The sequence below is a fragment of the Haemaphysalis longicornis genome, unplaced genomic scaffold (genome assembly GCF_048455015.1).
Source record: "Haemaphysalis longicornis isolate Haplotype H1 unplaced genomic scaffold, Haemaphysalis longicornis Haplotype H1 scaffold_13, whole genome shotgun sequence".
Taxonomy (NCBI): domain Eukaryota; kingdom Metazoa; phylum Arthropoda; class Arachnida; order Ixodida; family Ixodidae; genus Haemaphysalis; species Haemaphysalis longicornis.
Window position 1 is genome coordinate 44,782,102 of NW_027526233.1, and position 24,105 is coordinate 44,806,206.

Consider the following 24,105-nt stretch of genomic DNA (forward strand, 5'->3'; position numbering starts at 1 on the left):
ACGCGCTGATCATGGTCCATATGGGTGTCTGTGTCGGGAGGGACTGGGGGCCGTCCGGTCAAGTCTAGTGGTCGTGATGAGCCAGTTTGCACCTCTGCGATGCGCTGTTCCGCCGAACGTTTCTTTTTCTGACGCGACGTCGTGGCAGCGGGGCCTTTCTGAGGTCCCTGCTGGCGGCCCAGCATCGCGGGCCGCAGCAGCGGCGGCGGCAGCGATGACGTGTCGCTGGGTAGGCTTAGCTCACCAAGGAATCTTCGTGACTCACAGAAGGTTCTCGGGAGGACTGTCCGGGGTGGGACTTCCACCGTGGTGTAGCGGAACACTTTACAAGCACGATGGTGTAACTCGTAGGTCACTGGGGGTGGTTGAACCGCACTTATTGCGGCAAAAACACAGAACCAACGTGAGCGCCATTCATACTAGTCGCCACCTAGCGGCGAACCTAAGCCCAAAAAAACACAAATCCCGCTTGCGCAGTTTCAGGCAGCGGGTGCGCGACCACTGCGAAGGTGGGAAATTTCAATTGCATTGGCTGGTAGCAGCAAGTTGATAATGTCTCTGCAGCCCATTATGGCGAAGCACTGCTCTGCCCTTCCGACAGCTTTCGCATTGAGTGAACCGTCTTTAAGTTTTTGATAAGCCCGTCGGCGCGATGCTCGCGCAGGCCACGTAACAGGCGACGAATGTTTGCAGCCGCTCACGTCATCATAAGGCCGACCAGGGAGCGCAATCATTCTGTTGACAATAAATCCCGGGGGGGGGACGACGGGGGGGGAGGGTATAGAATATGGCTATTCTTTGCAAAACCTGCGGCTGCGTTCCAGAGCGCAAAGAATTCCTACCGAATTCCTGCCACGAGCTAAGCATAGATCGAACCGAGAGAGAAATTATCTACTTTGATCTACTTATGTTCAGAATATAATTCGATGGTTCAAAAAACACCCGCGCCGAAAGATAAACACCCGATAAGCGGATGTCAGGGTATTCGATTGCCGATATCCGCCGGCGCATGTCACTTTGTTGACTGCTGCTTCACCGCCTCTGTAATAATTGAGTTGTTAAGGAAGCACAAGTTCGCTGCAATAAACTTTTTTTCCTTCAAGATAACTGCGTCGTCTTTTGCTTCGTTACAATATCTAAAAAGTAGCTTTACGGTTTTCCCTAAGCAACCCTGTTAGGCGGATTCTGCATATCGAAACAAATTGGGTGTTGTTGAAGATTCTCCAATAGATGTTTCACTGTTCAATTTATCCAATTGTTTTTTGCGAATAAAAGTTCCTGATATCCGTACACAAAACCAATTTCAAGGATTTCGGCCTGGGACGCCGGTAAGAGGGCAAAAAAAGTTGTTCTAAATGATAGGCCTAACGAGCCCGAAAGGACTAACAGGTCACATCAACGCCAGCCAAACTGCTCATTAAAACGGCTTCAAATTTTATTAACGCAATCTGATTATAGTGCAGGAGCTGAATATTGTTGAAAGTTGTAAACATTACTCCACGGAGAGAGGGAAGAGTGCTGAAATACTTTTTTGTATATTAATGATTTAATCGCACGCCAGTTGGGGTATTGAAGTGGTATTTGTTGATGTAGGTAACACATAAATGTATTTAAACACCTTTATCAAATTTTTCTATAACATCCACCTAATAGAGACATTCAGTATTTTGATAAATTTTCGTGTTTAACAAATTACTCAATAACGAAACAGCCCGCTGGCATATCCAATTCGTTTTTGCTTGCAAATGCTCCCCATACAGTTGCCCAAAAACAAATTGCATGATTATGTCCTAATAGGCGTTTAAAGACGCCAACGCTATTTTTTAAGCGTACACCTCTCTGGACGAGTATTTCAGTTCAATTTCCCGCGTTCGTATAGCTCTCAAAATCTATTGACCATTTCTGCAACCACGCACCTCCCAGTACCAGCCCGTGTTATTTATCATAAACTGTGGCTGGTGAGTACCCTTCGTACCTACTGAAATAACACTTCACCTAGGTAAGTATTCGCTTGAGCGCACCATGTTGGTATAGTTTGTATGGGGAGATTTCCTATAAAACACGAGTTCGAGCGTTTTCCCGTTGGCTGTGTCTAGCCCGTGTCTGGCTATTCAGTGAGGGGAAGCGGTTTTTTCGGCTGGGTAAGTATCAAGAAAGACTGCTCTCGCAGCTTCTTGTGAAGTGGTCGTGGTCGCGGTAGCGGCTTGGAGTTCCGTCTGATGTAGTTATAGTTAGTCCGATCGCATTTCTTGAGTTTTCTTGATTTTTACCCGACTGGTAAAAACGCGTTCGCTCACTGACTAGCCAGAATCACCGTCAATTATTCATCACCATTACTAACCGGCTGTAACTTTGGCGATGGGTATACGTCTGCCTTGGCTCGTGAGCGATAGCGGAGCGGCCGGTTGAGTACAAAATCAAGACCGACTCCTCTCACCGTTCAACTGCAAAGTGAGCGTGACGTTAGCTTTTACGAAACGCTTCCAGAACCAAAAAAAGAAAATAACAATAATGCCCCTGGACAATCAAACCCGGAACGACAGTTCCAATAACCGCCGCGGAACCCCTACACCAAATCGGAAGACTTGAAGTGGCGTCTAATTAGCCGCTTTTCTTTTCGTCTGGATGGAACTATACAAATTTCTCGTCGTCTCCGTCTGGAGAGAACCCTAAGCTCTCGGAGTTGGATTCCGTCTTGATGGAAGGTTACCCACAGCACTTCATTCCGTCTGGACGTAACTTTAAACAAATTTCACCATCTTCCCGTAGGGGCACCATGAGTAGTATGCGAAGCAGCCATGGGGTCGACTCAAGTTCCCATTAGTTTTCAGTTCGACCGCGGCGTTGCGGGAGGAGAATTAGGGGAACGGAGCGCGCGCTCGCGTAATTTATACCGAGGAGCTACAGTGGCGCCCCCAGCGGAGTATGCAGCGGCTACCGTCGCGTCTCTAACCCTAAGCTGCTTCGCCTTATCGCGCGCGGAGCCGCAGGTGTTGCGATTTTTTGCGCAACCCCGGAGAGGAGAGAAGCTTCGGAGTGGAGAGGAGGATTGCCGGAGAGGAGGGGAGCGTCAAAGAGGAGAGGAGGAATGCCTCGCATACTATTCAGGGTTCCCTACGGGAATATGAAGATGGTGGTTGAACGCGAAGCTATCTCGTGATGGATTCTTTGGTTGGCCAATTCCTAGGGGCATCCTGCCACAATCCTCATCAGCGGTGCCTGGCCAGGCATGCGTAGTGGGGGTGTGGTACTCAGGGTTACCCAACGGGAAGATGACGACGGCGGTTGAACGCGCAGCTATCTCGTGATGGATTCTTTGATTGGCCAATTCCTAGGGCATCCTGCCCTGCCACAATCATCATCAGCGGTGCCTGGGCAGGCATGCGCAGTGGGGGTGTGGACGCCGCACAATGGCGCACAACAGCGGCGGAAGGAACAGGCTCAACCATAAGCTGCTTCGCATAAAAAAAAACAGTTCCTGCGTTTTTTCAGGAACTTTTCCATCCATTTATCCGTCTGGACGGTACGCTAGACACAGCCTTTCCCATTACCACAACCCTCCAGTAGGAGCCCATGTAGTGACAGCCTGCGGGAGTACCTCATTTTGAACATATTGACGGTGAACTACCTAATTATGACATGAACTTACTAAAAAGGTGTTATGCCGATTAGTGTCATTAGTATAGTGGCCCACCCGGGCATCGCCGGCTAGTACCGCTGGTGAAATAATAAAATAAAAGGAGTACAATGCTCCACCTTTTAGATGCAGAGCATCTCGTTCACTCGCCTTCTCCCTCCGGCGTCGTCGTCGTCGTCGGCGGCGGCGTTGTCCGCCTCTCCCCCATTCTCCTCGCCGCGCCAGCTGCGCTCTCCGCCGCTCACCCCCTCTCCTCTCCGATAGCGAACACTTTCTCGCGAGCGTAGGTCGGCAAAACAGAAAGAACTCACTCAAACTCAATCACAATTTTTTTCATTGACGCTGTGCTCAATCAAACTCAGACTCAAAAAGTTCGTCTGTTCACAAAATCACTTGTACTCACTCATCAAATACTCATTTGTAATCGTACTCACTTGTACCCAAACTCATTTGTCCTCACGAGTATTCGTACTCAATCTGTACTCATGAGTACTGAATCTGTACTCATGAGTACTCACTCTGTACTCATGAGTACTCAATCTGTACTCATGAGTACTACTCATGTACTACTCATTCCGCACTCATGAGTACTACTCATTCTGCACTCATGAGCACTACTCATTCTGCAGTCATGAGTACTCAATCTGTACTCATGAGTACTCAATTTGTGTTACTCACGAATAATCAACTTATCTGCACTGTTAGCTAGGTCGTAGCTCGAATGAAAAACTAAGTAGAAAAAATAAATTGTTTAATTGATTAGAAAAACACAGGTTACATATAAATCAGGACAGAGGAAGAAAACGTCTGACGCGGTGCACTGTCGTTGGGCGAGTTACTGCGCGAAGGCAAGTACATGTGAGAAAGCGAAACGGAACGTAAGCACTCGCGTTGCGTCTGGCGTCTCCTCTTGTTCTCAGGCCGGGTCGGGCTCAGGGGAGCTCGGGGCTTAACGGTGCAGCCGTGGCCGTAAACTGCGTTTTTCTGTGTATCTTCGGGTGGCAGCTTTTGTCGTCCGTTTTCTTGTTTGCACTACTGTTTGCAATACTGTACTCAGGAGTGCATATACTCAAGAGTGCAAGCACTCGCAAAAACAGCATTCATGAGTATTGTACTCATGAGTGCTGTGTACTCATGAGTACTGTGTACTCATGAGTACTCAAACTCATGAGTACTCAAATTCATGAGTACTCATACTCATGAATACTGTACTCATGAGTACTCATACTCATGAGTAGTGTACTCATGAGTACTGTACTCACGAGTAGTGGACTTACCCCTGTACTCACTCGTCATCGTACTCACTGTTTTTTTTCTGGGTGTGTGATCACTCATCATCATACTCACTCGTGAGTTTGAGTACAAATGAGTACGAATGAGTGTACTCACGAGTGAGTACGCCGACCTATGCTCGCGAGGGGCATTGGATTGAATTCGATTGGATTGGCTTGGCTTCGCTTGGCTTGGCTTGGCGTGGCTTGTATTGGATTGCATTGGATTTGGATTGGATTGGATTAAAGTGGATTGCGTTGCGTCATAGCCGCGGCAGACGCGCTGAGGCCGGCGCATGTGCAGTACTCTCTCTTCCACGGTTTCCTCTCCTTCGGGCGCGCTGCGCATATAACCGGTGTGCCGTTCTCCGGCGAAGCAACATCCACGCTTGGCTCAAACACCTAGAGTCCACGCCGCTTTACAAGTACCGCAATGTCGTCATCGACTGGGACCGGCTTACGCAGTCCCCTCAACGTTAGGCGCGCCATAAAACGCGGTCCCTTCGCCGCTCCGCCTATGCGTCGCATCTACACAGGTGTTCCCGCGAGGGGAGGTGGGAGTTTTTTCTCATAAACCACGTATTGCTGCACATTTAGATTGTTAGTAGATGCGCCTATTCAGTGCACTAACAATCGTCGCTTGGGTTCGTTCTTCGTTTGAAGGTTTGGTGGTTTGAAGGTCTTTGAAGGTTTGGCGACCAGTTGGCGGCTCGCTGCGAAGGTTGGACGCACTTTTAGATGCGGTTCTGAAGCATTTTTAACGCAGTTATGATGTCAAATAGCTTTCACGCTTCTCTCAGCTTTATTTCCCACCTCCCTCATCACTCCCTCTTACGCCTTCTGGTGTACTATTACTCGACGTGACGGCCGAGTACTGCGCCTGCAGAATGGAAAAGAGCCAAAATTACAGCAATTCTAAAACCTGGAAAACAACCAACAGGGTACGACTCATGCTGTCTCATATCTCTACTAAGATTGGCAAAATTATTAAAAATGATCTTTAAAAGAATTATTTGGATCATGGAAAGCAGGAATCTCTATCCACCGGAATCGAATGGGTTTCGAGAAACCTTGTCTGCTATCGACAACATCCTTGCGCTCGTGGCGTCCCTAGTAGAAGGATTACGTCTGCCTTGTCATGACATTCACCCGCAAGCGCATGAATCAGTACCCATTAATCCTTGGGGGTCGTTGCGTCCAGTACGTGCGCACTAAAAGATTCCTCTGGATAACCATTGATCGAAACTTCTCCTGGGCCCGTAATGGTCGGAGGTTACGTACTCGCATTTCTGCGGCGGCGCATGTGATTGGATACTTTGCCGGAAGTCAATGGGGCAGTGACTGCAGATCGATGGTGCTTCTCTCCAAGGCTTATGTTGATGGCTTGTTGCGTTACAGCCTGCCTGTTTTGCTGCGGCTGTGGACCACAAGCAAAAAGCAGCTTGACGGGGCAAGAAATAATTGTCTGCGTACCTGCCTTTGCATTCCTAGGGGCTCTTCCTCCACTGGTACCGTTGCGGAGGCTGGCTGCTTGCCCTTAGATATTCTACAGCTCCAGGAGACATTTCGAGTATACTTGCGGTATCGATTGCACACAACAACCAATCATTTTACCCGTGTTGTGCAGCGGAACGAAAGCTCCCGCTTCGCAGGGATGATAAACTCTATTACATATCTCTACCATCCCCACCGCGACCAACCATGCCGTCTGATTCCCCCCCCCCCCGCACTCTCCCACCCGTGTGCTTTTACAAAACTCAACAGACCTGGTGTCAACTCAAAGCAAGATCTCCCTCAATTCTGTCTCCATCTCGCACTTGCTCACATCAGTGGCCGTTATTCACATATGGTACACATTTTTACGGACAGTTCATCTAAACCTCACAGTAGTGCATCGGGCGTCTACTTTTCGTCAACCGGCCAAGCGCTGTCCTACCGCCTTGAACGTGCAACGTCATCCACGTCGGCCGAGCTTCGTGCAATTAAGCAAGACCCTCGCTACATACTTCGTTAGCCATCAGCAGAATGGGCTATGTTCACGGATTCGAAGAGAGCAATGCAAACCCTACGGCATCCCAGTTGCTTCAGCCTTGGCACCATGTATCCTGCGACGTCACCTACCTGCACCATCTAGCTTACAATAAATACCCGCGCATTGTTTCATTCTTTGCAACGAGAGAGCAGATGAGGCGGCTCGGAGAGGGCTAGAACTGCGCAATGTAAAGAAAATTTTCTTTACAAAGCACGAGGCTGCAGCGCTAGCGAAGCAGCTTGCCTTAGAGGAACGGAACCACCTCTGGTCCTTTCCTGAAGCTCATCACCCTTTTCTGTATCATATAGACTGACCTGCGAATGAGGCTCCCAGGGCGAATCCCACGTTGACTTGAGACGCTCTACCATCGGTTGCGCCTCAACGCAGCACCTACGAATTCCTACCGTCAAACCACAAACCCTTATTGCGATAACTGTGGTTTGCCAGAAACTGTAGAACACATTTTATTAGAGTGTCCGGCATACAACCAGGAAAGAAACCACCTCGCCAAGAAGATGCAGTGCCTCAACAACGGACTTTTTTGCATTGAAAGCTCTTCTTGGATCCTGGTCACCTCCATCATCCCAGCGAAAAGTGTTAGTTGCACTGTTTGATTATTTACACAACATCAGCGTCCCAGAGACAAGAGAGAATCATACATCGTCATCCTGTGAGACCACCTTATTTTCTACCTTTTCCTTTTTTCCCCTCTAATTACACCTTGTTGGTAGGTTTGTAGGTTCGTTGTCGATATGATTACAAACGAAAACTGTATTTATGTTTACAGAAAAGTGTGATTTTTAATGGCCGTCTTAGGTATCGACTCTCCGAGGTACGCCCGAGGTTCATACCTTAGCGATCGGAAAGGTTTACGTGCACTGAGCACGGAGGCTCGCTTGTCTCCAGCCAGAGCTATGTCTCAGCTAAGCCTGTTGCTTCCTATCTTGCCCAGGAATACCATTTCTTGCGCCCATGGTATGCCGCGCCGCCGATTTAATTGGTCAGGCTGACCTCTCAAATCCACCAATGGTGGAGCCAAACGTGCCTCACAAACTTCCCGCCCCTCGTCTCCCCTCCCAGACGTGGCGGACACACGAAAACGCTGAAACGTTGGAGAAGCAAGTTTGTGACGCTAAGGGCGGCCATCTGGCGCCGCGGTGCTCACAAAAGTCACCTCCCAGGCTTAAGCCTATCACAGAAGCACCAAAGCACGCAACTCCGAAGCGGCGTCTTATTACCCTAATTGTGCGCGCCCTTCTGAAGCGTCTTATCGGGAGCCGGGCTTTCCAACATTCCGTTAGGCTGGTGTTCACAAAGAGAAACGGGGGTGGCGCTTACAAAAGTCGCCGCCCTGGCATAGTCACTGCAAGAGTAACACGTTTGGCCCCCGAGGCACGCTACGGCGCGTTGTTGCCAAGGCGTCCAAAACCAGAGCCGCGCTCCCCCCCAAGAAGGGCCAATTACGGCGGGGGTTATTGGGATAAGCGGGGGTGGCAATGCGTGCTGCATCTCAGCCCGCGCATCTTCCGATCTCCTGTCCGCCGGCATGAGAAAAGGCGTCAGAAGTCCTACACCTCTCTTTCGCCCTGCTTCCTTTACGGCATTTATTCCCTTCACCCCATCCCCGCAAAGCACCATGTAGGCGAATACATGCCTGCAGACCGCTCTGCTTTGTTCTAATAAAAAACTCTCTCCCTCTCTCTCTCTCTCTCTCTCTCTCTCTCTCTCTCTCTCTCGATCTATCTATCTATCTATCTATCTATCTATCTATCTATCTATCTATCTATCTATCTATCTATCTATCTATCTATCTATCTATCTATCTATCTATCTATCTATCTATCTATCTCTGATCTTTTTTTAAGAAACGATGGTAAATTGTTTGTTGAACCCCTTCTCAATTATATTTCAGTAACGATTTGGAATATATACAAAATTGCGCGGTGAGTTTTATCACGACACATACTCCAACGAAATTGGTGCCGCATCCTTTATACACCAGTTACACGGGCACACTTAACCATGGTTAAGAAAACCACGGTTAGACGAAAAACACCGTTTGCTCTGTTACACGACACACGAAACCGCAGTTATCCCGCTAACCGTGGTTAACGCAAACCGAGCTTGGCCACCTTAGTTCGGTGGTTCGGTCACGCTAACCTCATCCGCCGCATCGACAGTGCTCAAAATCACACAAGTATGTTCAGACGCAAGTGGCGGCGTATCAGTGGAGGCGAAAACAAATGGAAGCGGTTTAGCTCAGTTAACCTTGGATATGCAAAGTAAAAGTTTGGCTTAGTGTGGTTGAGTCTTGGTTTCGCTTGGGTAACCTTTGATGTAGCTGCATTGCATTCGGTCTCGTACAACGCTCACGGCAGGAGGCCCGACCTCGCGATCATTCTCGGCGAACACGGCGTTTCTCTTTCACGGCGAACGCGGCGCAAGATGAGTCACATCGTCCGAGACGCCCCAGCGGCGCATGCGTTGGAGGCTCCGGGTTTGGTCGGCTTTCGGTCAGCTGAGCGGCCGCTCCATCACCGTCGCGATGGTAGCGGCGCGATGTGAGCAGAGCGACTTAAAATGAGGCCTAGTGCTCAGCGCCAACAGCGGGCCCGGCGAATCACGCGGTGCGCTTCGAGGGGTGTGTCGTGAGGTCAAAAGGTCAAAAGGTTAACTTGCGTATTCTCCGCAAAACCGCCGCACCAATGTAGCAAAGCTTTGCTTTTAAAAAATCACCTGGTGTGCGGAGGAGACGCGGGCGACCCAAAGTTGTCGCCAAGAGGCGCTTAGTTTCTTTGCGTCGTCCTCGCAGTCAGCGCGACTGCCCGTGACCACGACTGAAGCGAAAGAAGCGGCTCCTTTCCCGATCCACCCGATCAAATACGACAATAGCTCTGCCTAATGTCACTAGATAAGGTATAAGAGTAGCGGCACTCATGCACGCAAGTCAGCAACGGCGGCCATTTTGTGGTTTATCAGTGTTGCGAGATTGCCCCTTCTACGGCCTCGCCATTAACTTCTACTGGGGCGTTTAACAACACTGCCGAAGATACAGAAAAACGGCATCTTCGTACGCAGTTCAGCTGCTGAAATGCTGCTACACGCGTTATTTTTGATTCGTGTTCGGGACAACGTTAGTCGCGCGCAGCCGCAGAGCAGGGAGGACAAGCTAAGTCTTCCACACTTAACCGACTGAAAATGCACAAGCAACAAAATGGCAGCGCCGATGAACCATCGCAGTGTAAACCAGTGTCACGTGATTCGAACTGACTAATGATCATGGCGGCGGCACGGAACAATAGGAGAAAAGAGTGCCGATACTCTGTAACCTTATCTAGTGACACTAGCTGTGCCCAATTAGTAAATTCCGCACGTCGTTCGCCAAAACAAATGGATAAAGCAGGCAATAATGACGCGTTTTCAGCACTCGGAAACGAGCCGCGCGCACGTCGGCCGTGCCTGCAAACACGCTACGCGCCTGCCCGCATGGCCGGGGAAGCGGCACGAACCGGCCCATGACCACGGCAGCAACAGGTCGCCGCTCTTTTACATCAATGTGATCGTGGAAAAGGAGTTCCACATGCGAGAAAGTTGATATTACTGTAGGGAAAAATTGCGCTAAGGAATGTAATTCGCAGTTGTAGCGGTAGCGGGGCTCAAATATCCACCGTGATCCTAAGCCTGAACTTCCCAACACCGGGCCGGACCGAGATGCGCAAGCCGGCTGCGAGCTGTTGAGGAAGCCCCCCTCCTAAAACTCGCCGCGCGCGAGTGCGGTGCGTTGAATCTCAAGCATCACTTTTAATGATATTTCCTTCTGTCTACACTGCATCTCTTTTGTTGCTTTATCGGGAGGTTAAAAGTTTGTTCATTTAATTTTGTAACACACGCAACAACGTGACCGGTGTCACCACACTTAGAATTTTGCGAGTAACAGTCAAAAAACGCGGTTTACGATAACCGGGTAAAAGTTTAGTAACGATGGTTAAATTTAACTGCGGTTACTTCCGCCGTGTAACTAGGGTATTAAGGGTTGGGCCTAGGCTTGTGTCGCTGCATTATCTCCCGACGCCTCATTGTTTACAATTTTTACTACCCTCCAGAAACAAGACACGCTTTATATAAAACGCAAAGAAAAACTTAATCCCGTATGAGCCTAAAGTGTCTCGATTTTTGCTTTTAAATAAGGGAAAAATTGTGGATGTTTTGTTTTAGTGTTAGCACTTTCCAACAGGATGTCGCAAAAGGGTGCGAGGCATTGCATCTTACCTGAACAATACTAAATATACCGTCATCACGGGAAGGTACGAAAGCAAGAATCCCTTCAAAATTGCTTTATTTGCGAGTTGTTTTATCACAAAGTTCCAGTTGAGCAGTAAACAACTCTCCAAAATCACATGGTCGGTACAAACAATAAATACACGTAAATAAATAGGTGATTATTAGGACCCAGGTATAAAAACCCAGCAATATACACTTGTGTTGTCGTAATTTGCATTGCGCAAATGTTACACACACTCTCATGAAGGAATAAATAGGCAAATAAATATTTTGCGTGCGAAAAGATGACAAACAAGCATGTCTGTACCCCATGTGTGGTGAAGATGACAAGAAGAGATATTAAATGCAGTATGGACAACTTTTTCGTTGTTTCTTTACAAAAATAAAAGAATAATATTATCAACAAATAACTGGTTGTCTTACCAAAGCTCACTAACAGGCGTATTCGCTTTTAACTGTATTTAACAATTTTTATTGTAAAAGCACACTGACTAAGCTTCTGCGCTTTCCCTTTCTGTCATATGCATTGTACTTGTTACCGTATTTGCACGATTATAACGCGCACCTTTTTTATGAAAAAATGCATTCAAAATAACCTGCGGGTTACAATAGGGCTGAAAACTGAAAATCCTCAAAGACGAAGCCGCCAATTCTCCACTGAGACGGAGCGGCTCAATGAATTTCGGGGGCTTCGTTTGAACTCTAAGTCATCTTGGCGGACATGGAAGGAAACGGGGCAACGTCCCGTGCATAAGAAATCCCGGTGTCATGTGTTCGCGATTACCAAAAACAAAAGGACCACATTTTTACGTGTACAGCTTCAGAGAAGGACTTCCGCTGCCCACAGCCTGAATGGATTTATGTTCATTAAACTTTTTGCGCAATTAGTACGAGTCTGTTAACGGCATTATGTTGCGTGCGTGGTATAATCGGCGCCAAGTGGGTTTTGTGGTTTCTCGGTGTTGAATTGTACTGCGCGTTACAATGGAGGGCGCGTTAAATCCTGCGAATACGGTATACGCAATCCACCTGCATGTAACCCAAGAAAGATATATGACCGTCATAAACTACGAGGAGAGAAGTTATTGGCTCGGTAGTGGTAACTGTGTGAAAGAGGGCCTTAATTCTTCATGGCAGCAATTTACGTTCCTTTTCCAAAATAAAGAAACGAGCACAAGTGGGCGTTCAGAACACCACCAGACAACGACACCACGCCAGAGGAAATTTTACCGCTGATTATACATCTTAAAATCTCCATCTAAACATTAAAGGGGTCGTGAAGAGATTTTCAAAAAAACTGTGTTGTGTGTGCGCTTATAACCGTGGAACCTTGATAAACAAACAATGCATACCCGTTTCGTCGTCCGATATCGGGAAATAGGTAAATAAATGCAGTTACGGTTTCACCGAGGCTTTCCTCCTCAACTCGTGAAGTGACGTTTCAGTAAGTCAGTAAGCAGCCAATCACAGTTCTCCCTCGTCTGCACAATATGTCGGCATAGGGCGGGCTTGCAAAGGGTCAGATAAAGCTACAACATCGGCGCCATGATGAAACTCGCCCTGCAACTGAACGGGAGACGTCTGATCTCTGATCTCTGATACGACTGATCAACATGGTCGAACTTTCAGTCAACAACACCGGCGAGTGGCGCAGGCAGAAGTAACCACGTTTAATCTAAACTGGGCATTCGTAAACTGTTTACGCTGCTTTCCACGAGTCTAAACTGTCGTTTTGCTAGCCGATATTCTTGCACAAGTTTGCCGACGTCTGTCTCACGTAGCCTGTAATGTGAGTTGCGCGAACGTGAAACTTCTGACCTGACGACATACATGACCGAACGCTTAAAATGAGAGTTTATTACATAAACACGTTTATCGAAGGAACTTCGAGTAGTCGGAACTTAAAACCCACTCATTATTCACTCATCAAGCGCAAAAATAACTAGCGAGAACGATACAGCGCCGAGTCGCCGAGTCCCAACATCACGCAGTTCGACGATTACTTTCCTGTTTCCTGCAATAAACAATGCTGTTAACGCTGTTTTGTTGACTGTATACGCTTCGCTTTGGCTTACTGCAGAAGCGCTCAACAGTAAGTTGGCGGTTAAAGCTCTGGGTAGATTAGAATTTATGAAAACACGACAGACTTCTGGGTTACAAATGCGAAGAGGCTTTTATGCAGCAGTTTTTCGGCGCGCGCGCTTCCCACGGCGATAGTATAGTGGATAAAGTGTCCGACTAGGCTGGCCGTAACGTTGGGCTGGCCCGGAGGCCGCAAGTTCGAATCGCACACGGGGCACTTTTTTTTTTTTCCTTGAGCGGTCTTGGGCCATTTCATACAAAAAGATAAAATTCCGAAGAGAATTGGGCAAAAGAACGTGAAATTCGGCAGGTAAACTGGCTACAAACTGTACAAACACCCAGTAGGTCTGAGTTCTGCTGCAATGGTTGCCAGACAACTGAAGCGGTCACGACACCGCTCACGTGGATAGAAAACTGTTTTTTTGGCAACGAATAAAGGAGGCATTATTTTTAAAATATTGGGTTTGCAGATTTGCAGAATATTATACACAAAGAACATTGAACTGCGTTGAACTCTGGAATGTACTTCACATGACGTCATTCTAGTTGCGCTGCCGACCGCCTGTGCGCGCATAGTCGCTTGCGATGCGCCTCAAAACGAGAATTTCAACGGCGCCTCCTAAATTCCAGAAGCAATGAATTGTGAAAATATTTGGGATTTATGTTCTTAAAAGGTCGTTCAAGCAGACAAAATTAATCAAAGACAAATGCATTTTCTCTTCACGACCCCTTTAAGAACTGCCCCAGATACTTTAATCGGTTGTGATAATATAATTCAAATTGGGCGTTTAAAGGGAGTAGTTATTTCTGATAAGATCCGCTGTGGAGGAGTGATATTGACTGAGTTTTTTTTTAGTCTTTTTAGTGTCCACATCTCGCCGGTATTTGTTTTTTTTTTCACCTTCGCAAAATATACAGCTTTTCCGGATATAAAGAAACATGTAATACTTTGGTTCCTTTCACGAATTACGTTAAAAAGTATTTCAGACGTAATGGCCCAACCAGCCTGTAGTGATAAGCGCATGTCTTCGGTCCCATTGTACCCTGAGAATTACTGTATGGAGAAGAATGCGCACGGTTGAACCACGCAGGACATGCCACCCATATATAACTCGGAGCATAGATAGGAGTATAATACTCGGGACGATTAGCATTAAAACCACAGGGCCAACCAAACGTCGGTACCACCAAAGCTGTTAACATTAGCTATATGCCGGTGCACTAACACGACTCTGCAGCTCAAACCATGCAACGACGCCGCAAAATCATTCCACCTGGCGTTCGTACAAGTTGACAAAGTCAACGGTCAAGGATGCCGGCACACAGCAAGAGCACATGCGCTGAGGCACGCATGACAGTTGACATCGCTATCAGCACTCGCATGCCCACCCGCTGGAAGCTGTCACACTTTCCTCGTTGATACACGTCATGAGCTATGACAGATAGTTTGTCTCGCAGCACCACGACGTATTTCTTTCTGCGGACACAGTTCAAGATTTCAGTTCGAAGGATGTCGAGTTCGAACTCGCAGAATTGGGTAGCACCCACATCTGGCCAAACTGCCTGGTAATAGCATCCGTGAGGACTTGGTTGAACAAGCCCAGCTTGCTCAGCCTTAATAAGCCAAGGTCTTCGTCAACATTGTCTCGCCACCCGAGGTGTAATGTCAGACGGTGTAGTTTAGCAGCCGCTCACAGTACGCTCTCACGGACTCTGTGCTGTTTCCGGGGTCGTCGAAGCAACACATTCGGTACGCCTTCGAGCTCTTGATGAACACGGCGCAGTCCTGACAGCGCTTGCGTATCCACGTTCCCCACAGGCAGTCACCGATCTCGTCGTGCCGCAGTGTAACCGGCGCCATAGTCGATGCCGGTGCTCCCCTCGAGACACGGCAGCAGAACAAACCCACCAGGACCACGATGACCAAGACGTGCTTCAGCTCTGCCATGGTTCCTACGAAAGAAAAATGCAAGTTGGTTGTAACCTTTTTCACAGTAAATAGCAATGGTCTCCGTACAAATCATAAAACAGCCTATTGAAACGTTTGCGGGAAAGGCAAAGTCTGGCATTCATTCAAGACTAACTATGCCAAAAGCATAAAAAAACCCTCCTGAAGACTGGGGCTTCTTGAAATCCAAGATGGATCGCTAGATGGAAAGCGGTGCGATCGGGCCTGGCGCGCTCAGGCCACATGTGGCACACGTGCGGTGTAAGGCAGAAAGCATAGAAGAGGAAGTAAAGCGATGCAGCTACTCCAAACCAGCGAGCACGTAGAGTGGCGTCACAAAGGCAGGAAGTAAAGACAGCCAGCTACTGTCTATAGAAAAACCCAAGAACCTGTGTTTCTGACTGCGTTCGAGCTGACTGCATTCGAGCTTATATTTCTGACTGCGTTCGAGCAATTGCCCAGTCGTTCCTCTTTTTGCTGTGGCCAGTGTCAGCCTGCAAATGGTGCAGTGATTAAACCGACAGGCTAATATTCTGCCTTGTATGTTTACATTGCAACTTAAAAGGTTGGGCAGGCTTATCTTCCTACAGCGAAAAAAGTCATTATATTAGATAAATAAGGGCACCAAATGCTAAGCAAGTTCATTATAACGGATGTTACTGAACTGGCAAACTGGGTACGTTTACAGAAATGACCAACACACCCTTTTATACTGGCATGTAAGCTGCGGTGTATGAGCATTTGGCAACTCCGGCAGTTTGGTAAGAATGTATTAATAATATAAGCTACATACAATCGCGAAGGAAAAAAGCGCTCACAAAATTCTAAAATGAATACCACAACAACCACAAAAATCCCAAGCAATAGAAAACGTTCGCTGGATTCCAAGCATTCCAGAACTACTCATGGCGCCGAAGCGCAGTTGGGACGGCTCACGAGTCAGCGGCGGCTTACACGAGCAGTCAACAAACACTCTGCCCAGAGCGCGCCTTTGAGTCATAAATGAAGACCCCGCACGGGTTACAACCAAGGGCTAAAAAAAGGCCCCCTCGTGCTGACGTCGTGGTCTTCATTTAGCCATACGCACAAACACCGCTTCCGCGTGCCGGCTGCTGTTAAGTGGCGACGGAGGCGGATGCCGGGCGCCGTGGTGCCGCGCACGCACGCAGAGATGCGTGGCTGTGCTGCGTGCCTAGTCGGCATAGGAAATAAGGCGCCACTAGGCAAGGAGACACGCTTTGAAGGAGACCGTCTATCTCCCATGCAGGTCCCTCTAGGTTTCGGTTTCACTTATCAACACTGAGGCAAGATAGGCCATTAGGAGGATGTCGGCGCATCCTGGCTGCAGAACTTCCTGCTCACGTACACTTGCGCCCTGCAGACGTCAGCGTACTGGAAAAACCTGACAGTAGAAGGAAATTGAGGGAACACGGTTGTGACCTAATCAGCGCAGCCGTCTAAGCAGGGGTCCTAAATATCTTACACAAACGAAGTTGCACCGATAAAAGGAGCTAATGAGCGGTGCTTTGATACGCAGTGCAATTTAAGACAGCTAGCAAAGCGCATCTTGAGACGAAGTAACTAAGCATGTTCCTACATGTATTCGGTCACTTTACAAAGTATCCTTAAAGTAAAGAGGTGGTGTTTTACTTCATGAGGCATGGGTTCCCTGCATTTATAATTGTACAATAAAGGAAACCAATTGTCTTCATTAGTAAGATTTCCCTCCAACGCAATGCTTGGTGTATCAGCCATCAGGGTGTAGGGACGTCCACTGCACCAGAAACACAATGCCCGAATTTTCAAACCAGCAACACTATCGGAGCGTGTCTGCATGGGTGAAGCATATTAGCCAGAAATGACGCGCCTTGCTCTTTCTTGATTACGACACAAATGAGCGATAAATACTTCTGCAACCGTGGTCACAAAACCAAGACGCAATCATAACAATTTCTCAAAGTTAATGCTGCCTTGACTTGGAATGTAAACGGCAATGACGCCACGATCCTGCGACGTACCGAAAAGTCGCTTAAAGTAAAAAAATTATCCCAAGTGCTGAAGACAGCAACACAAAAAATCTTCAAGCCATCGCAAGACACTAGCGTGAATGATTGGCGGTGGTGGGAATCTTAAAGAGGCGTGGAAGGGGGCAGAAAGTCACAGAAGCACCGGACAAGGCGGACCGGAGCATGTAAGCATAAAAATTAGTTATAACGTAGGTCCGGAAAGAATTCGTTTCCGTACGTAAAATAACGCTACTTCAAGGAAGCATAAAGGCTTTGCCATCACAGAGAGAACAATCATACGTTTCTTGTGATAAATTGGGATCAAACTCTTGTCGACATTTATGTCGTGTCGCAGTGAAGCGCATTGGCAAATCAATCGAGCATGCGGCAATATTCCAGACGCAGTAAAGTGCTATGAATCAGAAACTGCTCGTAGGTAAAAAAAGGAACTGTAGTGATAAAGGAACACCTTTTTCTTACGGGATCAAGTTGCACGGCTTCTTCCAAGAAAAAATAAAGCACAATATTACCTGGGTATTTTTGTTCGAATGGGAGCTGACCACCATTTGTATGTGAAACTTTGGCAGCGTATGTGCTCACTTCGGTGCAAATATTGTCGAAAGACGACACTCTTTCGCCGCCTCTGCCATACAAACTCCTCTCTTCGGTGCCCCGCCCACCTCTCAATCTCTTCCACTCCCGTTGCACTCCTGCTACATTTATGCCATGGCGGACGTTTGAACAAGTCAATTCAATTTTGCTCCGTTCTACTTTTCGCGAGCCATATTATTGAACCTTTCATTACTACTGAACCTGAAATGCCGCCACGAGGTCCATATGCTCGAACGGAAATCCTGTTTGGTTTTGGGGTGAAACTCTCGCTTTCAAGGCGTACTTTTTCATTTGCTATCGCAAATATTACGGGCGCATTTATTTTCTACTAAATAAAGACTGCTTAGTAACAGTTGTGGATTGATGTTTTGCCTCACATGCGGGTAATATTTTGCTTCAGCTCAAAAATGTTGACAAGTATGAAATATGGTACCGGGTTTTAATGTTTGGAAAGGTCTTGCCTACATGATGTTCTGGTTAAGGATTTCGTTTATCTTTTAGCCGGCTGGCTGTATAGGGACACATAGAGAGACCAAAAGTTTTGGGTTTAAGTAGCCCGACAATGACTATCATATCTAAAGGTAAGTCAGATTACGGCAGTAAAAACCCAAGGAATTCCTTGGGGTTCAACAGTAGCGGATCACCCATAATTCAATGCTTAGAGACGCCCCAAGAGGGTCTTTAATGCGCCTGCCCACAATTGTGCTCGAATCACCCTTGATACATCAGCGGCTTTGACGCACTGGGTCCATGACTCTTGAAAGCGGGAAACGTAGCAGAAAGTTAATTCACAAAAATAGGTAGGATCCATTACGGGCTCATTGCACGAAATGAGTAAAGGCCACGTGTACAGCGCAAAGTAGCCAAGCTTGTTGATGAAGCTTCATAATTGGAGTGTTCAGAAACGACTTGACATGCAGGGGAAAGTACATGCATGTCTTCCTCAGTCTTGTCCTTCCGCCAATTGAGATAATAAAAGAGACGTGGCCTAGACGTCATTATCCCGCTCGTTGCGCATACTACTCCCCACCATTCTTTATTTTTTCTTCAAACACCTAGGGACTGGAATGATCTGCCTTCTCATGCCGTGCACCACTCCAGCATCACCCATTTCAAAGAAGCTATCACACAAATCATCCTTCAGTGGCTTTTTTACTCCCTCACGTAACGCCCCTTTGATGTATAATTATTTATTATTTATAATATTGGAATGAGCACGCACAGCTTGTGCAACGCGTGAACTGTCTGTCGGTACCTAGATGCAAGGAGTTAGCTAAAAACAGGGATAAACTAGGCAAGTAATCTATCCCGCCTGTCAATTCTTCCGCAGTAGGAGCGGAAAATCTGTACGAGAAAAAGCGCATTTGTGCATAACTAGTTTTTATTAAAGTGCTTTTGAGAAACGGAGATGGTGACGAGTTTCTGGGACACGAGCGGATATCTTTATCAAGTAATTGTTGTCAACATTGCGTTCCGCATCACAGCTTTAACCCATACTTCGAGAAGAGTAGGTCAACTACCTTAACTTACCTTAACTTAACTTAAAGCGCTTAACTACCGGACATACCTTTTTACGGGCAGGCATACGCTTTATCAGGGCGTACATGATGTTCTCCCATGTTCAGGGAAAACACGACATCACCGATTACTCCCTCCAAACACGCGAGCGACATTCACTGGTAACGCCTGATTTCATCCCAAAAACTTTCCGTTCACAAACACCTATTATGATAAACGCGATTGAAACAAATTTGTTTGAGGAAGGGAAATTTGTTTGAAGTAGATAAATAGGAGCAGAAATTTTTAGAATCTGAGAAATATCTTCTCAGTAACTCCCATGAAGATTCGAAATTATTTCTGCTGGAATGGCCGACTATGAATGAATTCTTGGGAGGATCCATATAATTTCCTTTTTAAAGCTCAACGACGGCCGACAAGTCGTTTCAGTAAACGGCCCCCCTTACGGCAACAAGCGTTCGTTCCCTGAAACATTCCATTTGCTGGGACATTGGTCCCCATAGCAAACAATTTCGCTAGCGCAAGCATCTGGGTTGATTTTTTTTGGCTACTAAATACCGCATGTTTCCGGGAAACGTAGAAAATGTACACTGTTCCTGCGAGACACAGGGGTAGTGCAAATTAAACGAGAACGAACACCAGGACAAGGGCAAGGCGACTGCAAGTCCTGGGCTCGCCCTGCCGGGATTCAGCATTGGCTTTCTTTCTGCGTTGAGCCATCATTTCAATGGCGCTACAAAGTACTAACACCCAACTATCCCAGATTTCAGCCTTCAATGTACATTACTTTATTATTTTCTTTTATAAAACTTATGATAGCAAGTTTCCTTACATAAAGACACAACGCGAAAATAAATTTTGTGTAGACAGCATTACGTCACAAATGTCAGCAAACATTTTTCGCTAAAGTTTGGGCCATCGTCATGTTGACCGCTGCTTAACTTCATACCGCGGCGAACAAAAGCATAGAGCGCAAAACCATGTCGATTGCAAATGGCCGCTATGCGTCTGTTTCCAAAACGCGATACATTCCCATTAACGGCTACTCGCGACAAAAAATCATGCGTTCGTGCTTTAAACTGCAAGTCACATAAGCAACCAAAGTTACTTATAGTTTAATGATGTGTTTCACGCACGTGCTTTAAATTACGCCAGCGACTTACAGACAATACCAGCAACCAGTTGGGTGTAGTTTGGTTTCATAAAGCAAAGCAAATTTGCCACTTCTTAATGGCACACTTTCTTCCTTTTTACACATGAGAACAGAATTAAGCTTTTCTGGCATACAGAAACTTTTTTTGGAAAAACACGTTCAATTGGCGTGAAATTTTCCAGCTCCTTTCGCAGTCCAGAGCACGGGCTGATTCTAGACCTGTTGTCGGGAAATCCTTTTGACACGGCGTCGAAGATGCCTGCAGATGGCAAAACTCGAAAGCAGCACCCCTGTATGACTCCTTTAGAAGGTTTACGCTCTGCCCTTCCCAAAAATTCAAGCGGCCCCACAAGTTGCCGTTGTAATCGTCCACCTATTCTGAAGCGCACGTTCTGTCTTCTCTCACCGGCTGCACGCCAAGGGAAGGGTGATCCCTTGACTAACTTTTGAGCAAGCTCAGCAACTGTACTGCCTTATGGGGCCAAGCTACGTTCAGGTAACCCTCCCGTTAACAGCGGACTTTGTAAAGGCTGCCTACAAAGGCGCTTTGTTTGGCGTGCCAGAGAGAATGGTCGGAACAGAAGCAAAAACCTCCGAAGGAGCACTTGACGTCCTCGTGCGCGCGAACGGCCAACCTAGAACTGACAAAATTCTCGATAACAAATTCAGATCGTTCTCACTGATAGCGGCGGCAATCTCCTTTCGCAAAACTAATGCAGAAAAAGTCTTGTACAAATTTACAAAAGCCTTCACGTAATCTACGCAAAAAGTGTTTTTCGGATCCGAAAGGATAAGGAATCCAAGGGTGATGACTTCCAGAGAATGTAACGGCGACGTATTCAGACCTACGCCACCACTTCGCCAAAAGCACAAAACCTACACCACAAACAACCTCCTCGTCATAAAGGATACCACCGGTATGCATGTCGGAGTTTGCTTGCAATATGTAGCACTGAATAATGCAATTGTTTCTCTCTTGGTAAGGTAATATGTTTGCCATGCAATACCAAGCAATTTTGGGCGATAATCTATCGGCATCTCTTCCTTGACCAAGGGTAGGTGACCCTCATCAAATTGATCTATTGCACATTATATTCTCCTGGCTGCAAGTCGATGAAGAAATAGTTAAGCTAATGTGTTTGCTGTTGCGTTAATTAAAACACAACGCTTGCCTTTAGAAACACAGCGAGCTTTTTTGCTTTGAGTAACGAATTGACTGACACCCGTAACTCTGAGCGCTGTCAGCCAACCAGGCCAACTCGCTTTCAACAGGACGAAAGTCGCGGAGCCAACCAGCACGCAGAAACTAAGTCAAGGGCGCAGCTTTGGTTTGTCAAGACATCTTCCCAATGCCAACAGGTTCTGGAGTTCACTTATGTAAATATTATCTCTGCATTCGAAAATTTGAAAACGTGCATAGTGAGCAAGCATTAACAAGTGCTGAAAAGCGTAGCCTTCCTCACAACTGTGCTTGGCACTCTGGAGTGTCAATTATTGTGAAGGTAAACTAAAATAAGAAGGAGTGAAAAAGAAAGCTCAAACGAAGAGAGGTAGCAAAACAAGAAGAAGCGAATTAGAAGGAAATGATGTAAAATAACAAGGAACGCTAAGGTTAGACGACCATTGCAAATCTTGAGGCAGTCAGACAAATCAAATGAGCTACTTTCCCTAGCATCGCGTCAGCATGACTGCATCTGGTTCCAATAAGCTGGTCCACTTCCAGCCTACATCGCCTGCGCAGTCGCACAAGTACTCGTGCCGGTGCTTATCGTTCGAAATGCCTATTGCCCACCTCTGCTGAGCTTACCAAGCACAATGGTCAATCCGCGGAGTTCACCGTAGGTAGAAAGTTAGAGTGCAGGCCCTTGCTAAGCATGCGCTATTCTCTGATCCCACATTCCTAGATAGAGTTTACTTTTAACGGAATGATTGATTGTGGGGTTTAGCACGCCGAAGCTGCACTTTGGCTATGGGGCGCGTCGCAGTGGAGGGATCCGGATTAATTTCCATCACCTGGTAGCGGGTAATCTTTAAAGTGCGCTGAAATCTCGTCACACGCACAGAGGACATTCTTTAGCTTGTAGTGTCGCCGACCTTCCAGAAGAAAATTCGGTTCGGCGTTCATCCGTAAAATGTGTGCTTCATTATCTGCAACGACACCAGCAATTTTTCACCCATCTGAAAGGCTACCCCAGCGGGTTTTTGTTTCACTCTGAATTTTTGTTGTTCTAACCGCGCTAGCACATCGCCACACTGATGATTCGAGACGTGACTAATAAGGGAGGAACGTAATCATCATACAGTTGGCAAGGAAGGTGCTGCTTCAAGGGATGGGCAGTCATTGAACGCGGAAGAAGCCACCTGATTTTGCAACAGTTCCTGTTGGCCTTCCAAATTTTCTTTTCGCAGTGAGACGCAACTAGATTTTTTTTATTTTTCTAGAGAAATTTGGCTTATTTGTACAACTATAGTCCAGATACCCGGCCATTCACATTTTAGTTCGTCTAATGCGCATATTCTAGATCTACAATCAAAATTTTAATTTTTATTATTAATATTTTGTGACATCACTTTTTACCGTTATGAGAGTAAGAATTTTGAAAACACACCGCAGCATACATGAAAAACGGATCGAAATGCATGACGGAAATACGGTAAAGGAACGGACTATAACAGAATATGTGTCCCAATCAGATGAGCGAAAGTGGAGCCAATACCCACCTGTTTTCGTGATTCAGTGAGAGGGAAAGCTTCCTCCTGGAGAGTCTCGTAGGCGACGAATTAGTGAGGCGAACTCGGCGTCAGAAGATGGAACAAGGCACCGCACACGCTGCGTCGTCGCTTGACGGCCACTTATGAACGGCGGAGTCCCTCTCCCTCCTTTGGCGGGCGAAGCGTCACGACCCACGTCACGGACGTCCGCTCCCGCTGCGCAGCGCGCATTTCAAACTACACGCAATGGTCAATAGCGGCCAAAACAGGACGAACCCCGCACTTGAACGTAGCACAACACAACGACTCCCTCGGATTCCCAAATTCCTTCGCCTTGAGCTCACAGTTGGAACCACGCCCCTTTTTCTTACACGGAGAACGAATGGCGACGTGCTCGTTACGTGGGAGCACCCTTAGATTGCATGTTTGCGTCTCTTCTCTAAGCACTTCCCAGGATCGTGTCGTATACTATTGCGCCACTTGGTGAACATAGCACGCAAAAGTTTCTTTCTGCGTTCGAGAAGCCTTTACTTGGGAGCCCTCAGGGTCCGGGGCCCTGCGGCGTCAAAGTGGGCGCGTAAACAGCCGCATTTCTGTCGAGCCACAGCGGTTGTTTCTGCCCTCGGTATTTTCGAGCCCGGGGCTCTGGATAGCGTCTCGTCGAGATTGAGGGCCCCGCTGTCGACACGCCGCTGTCCACGCGCCGCTTATCTGCGCCGTCCTTCGGCCGCCCCACTCCATTCCTCTGCCGGAACAAAAACGAAAGATGTCCTTAACCGGCTTTCGCCGTTGAGCTTATTCTGGGCCGCGCGTTATTTTCGTAGCTGAGCAGGCGGTTAAATATATCTGACGC

The 24,105-nt window shown here is 47.2% G+C and overlaps 1 long non-coding RNA gene across 1 annotated transcript; it reads right to left on the minus strand.

Moving 5' to 3' along the window:
- Positions 1 to 11,265: 11,265 nt before the first annotated feature.
- LOC144164282 (uncharacterized) lies at positions 11,266 to 24,065 on the minus strand. Its single transcript, XR_013321130.1, has 2 exons — positions 23,262 to 24,065; positions 11,266 to 15,256 (listed from the first exon to the last, which is right to left on the minus strand). It is a non-coding gene; the product is annotated as an uncharacterized LOC144164282 (long non-coding RNA).
- Between the last annotated feature and the right edge of the window lie 40 nt (positions 24,066 to 24,105).